Source organism: Colius striatus, chromosome 28, assembly GCF_028858725.1.
Source record: "Colius striatus isolate bColStr4 chromosome 28, bColStr4.1.hap1, whole genome shotgun sequence".
NCBI classification, from domain to species: domain Eukaryota; kingdom Metazoa; phylum Chordata; class Aves; order Coliiformes; family Coliidae; genus Colius; species Colius striatus.
Window position 1 is genome coordinate 2913876 of NC_084786.1, and position 2500 is coordinate 2916375.

General features: G+C 74.2%; 1 non-coding gene across 1 annotated transcript; it reads right to left on the minus strand.

The window, feature by feature from the left end:
* Positions 1 to 166: 166 nt before the first annotated feature.
* On the minus strand, positions 167 to 319 carry LOC133628262 (5.8S ribosomal RNA). The gene has a single exon (XR_009820644.1). It is a non-coding gene; the product is annotated as a 5.8S ribosomal RNA (ribosomal RNA).
* Between the last annotated feature and the right edge of the window lie 2181 nt (positions 320 to 2500).

Consider the following 2500-nt stretch of genomic DNA (forward strand, 5'->3'; position numbering starts at 1 on the left):
CAGGCGCTCCGGGAGCGGGGAGCTTCGGAGCGCTCCCCGAGTCTCGATTTAGGGGGACGAAGGCCCGCCGACGGGGACCTGCGAGGCAACCCCAGCCGCGCCGCTGCCACCGCTGCCCCTCGCTGCTTGCCAGGGGCGGCGGCTCAGCCGGCGATTGATCGTCAAGCGACGCTCAGACAGGCGTAGCCCCGGGAGGAACCCGGGGCCGCAAGTGCGTTCGAAGTGTCGATGATCAATGTGTCCTGCAATTCACATTAATTCTCGCAGCTAGCTGCGTTCTTCATCGACGCACGAGCCGAGTGATCCACCGCTAAGAGTTGTCTGGCTTTCGGCACCGCCCCACGCGCGCGGGGGAGCCGGGGACCGCTCACACGGAGCGGCCCCCTTTTGAGGATGGGCCTCACCGCCCGCGGCCCCGCTCGCTGGCTCGCGCCAGCCCAGCCAAGGCCGCAGCGGAGAGGCCACGCCTCGCGTGACCGTACGAACACAAGCGGAGAAGGAAAAAAAGGAGCGAGAAAACTCCGAAGGGCGAGGGCGGGGAGCCCGCGCTCCCGACCGACCCCCCCCAGGACCTGGGGGGGAGAAGCACACCTCGGGAGATCCCTTCGGAGGCGGCCCAGGCGCCCGGGCTCGGCCCGGCCTCCACGCGGAGGCGGCGGCAACGTCCGACCCTGCCCGACTTTGCTCAACCTCGACCGGGAAAAAACGGCCGCCCCCGCGGCACCGCGCTAACGACAGCCAGGCTCTTCCCTCCACCGTGGCTCGCCGACACGCGCCGGCGGCTCCGCCGCCGCGCCAACGCCACAAGGTGGCGAGCCCCCGGAGCCCGAAACGGCGGCGCGCCCGACCGCACGGCCGCCTCCTCGCACGGAGGCCCGCCGCCGGGACGGAACGGCACGCACCTGTCCCCGGCCACCGCCGTCGACGCTTCTCGCCTCGGCCCTCTCCTCTCTCTTCTCCGGGAGAAAGACGGACGCGCGCTCAGACGGAGGGCAGCCGCCCGCCCCCCGCGCTTCCGCACGGAGACCGGGACGGGGAATGCCTCCGACTGCACGCGGCCGCTTCACCCGGAAACGGCAGGGACAGGCGGCGTGGAAGTGACGAACGGGGGACACCGGGGCCGGGACGGCCGCCGCCGGCGACGAGCGACCGGCCGAAGGATCGGCAGGCCGAGCGCGTCGCGCCGCCACCGCCGGGCCCGAGGGCACCGCGCCCTGGACGCCAGCTGGCGGAAGGAAACCAACCGAGAGCGCTCGCCGAGGCGGGGAAGCAAGAACGGAGCGCAGCGCGGCACCCCGAGGCGCCGTTCCCGGCGAACCCCTTTCCCCCCCGCCTCAGCGGCGAGGGGGAGCGACGGGGAATCGCCAACCCCGCGGCAGAGGAGCCCGCGCTCCAAGCCGGGGACGCCCGCTTCGAGAGGAAGGCAGGCCGGGCACGGCCGACCGCACCGCGGTCTCGCTGCGCCGAGACCGGACCGCGGAAAGGGGGGGGCAGGAGGACCCCTCCCCGGCACGACCGTCCCGCGGGGACGAGCGCGGGCGGGCGGCGGTGGCGGCCGAGACAAGGGCCTACACGGGAGAGACTCCCGCCCCTTACCGAAACGCCACCGTCGTTGGCCCCGCCCGTCCCGACCCCTGCGGGACGCATCGAGCCGCCCGAGTCTTTAAACCTCCGCCCGGCTCCGCGACCGAGGAAAGGCCGCGGAAACGCGGACGCTAGGTACCTGGCCCTGGGGTGAGGGAAACGACCTGAAGGGCCCCGCAGGGGTGCCTCCTCCCGCTGCCACCATCGGGGGGAGCGTCCGCCCGCGGGGGCGCGCCCGACATCCACCGCCATCACCACGGCCTCTTTCCCGGGGCCCGGGGGTTTCCCTCAGTGAGCCCGGCGCTGCGCCCGGGATGAGGGCCGTGGCTCGGGCCGCCCGCTCGCGCGGGACGCGACCCGGCAAGAGAACCTCGCGCGCCAACAGGCGGCATCGGTCACGGCCGAGCGCCTCCGGCCCCCCCACAAACCTCCTGCCTCGGAAGAGAGAGGAGGAGAGGGGAGGGCGCGGGGGGAAACCCTGCCGTCTCCGTACCCGCCTCGGCGACGCAGCCACCAGCTCCGGAACGCCCGGAAAGCCCTTGGCACCCTCGCACGGCCGGCCACTCGGCCACTGGGCAGGGGGGCGCTGCTACGCAGCACGCCTGCCCCGTTGCGGGGAGGGTCGCGGGAGCCGCCTCCCGGACCCTGAAGGGGACCCCTTCCTCCCTCTTCAACCCTCGTCATCGCCCTCGACGGCCTGGACCGGCGACGCCGTCGTCGCCGCCGCCGTTTGCCGCTTAGCTCCCCCTGCCCGAGCGGCGGGGGGCTCGGCCGGCGGGGAGCGCGCCGACACACAGGCCCCGGCGGCAACCCCGTTCCCGACCGACACCGCTCGGACCGGCGGCGGCCCACACCGCGACTTCAGAGGGCCGCGGCCCCACCTTCCCCCCCTTCCCAGCCCCGGCTGCAGCAGGCA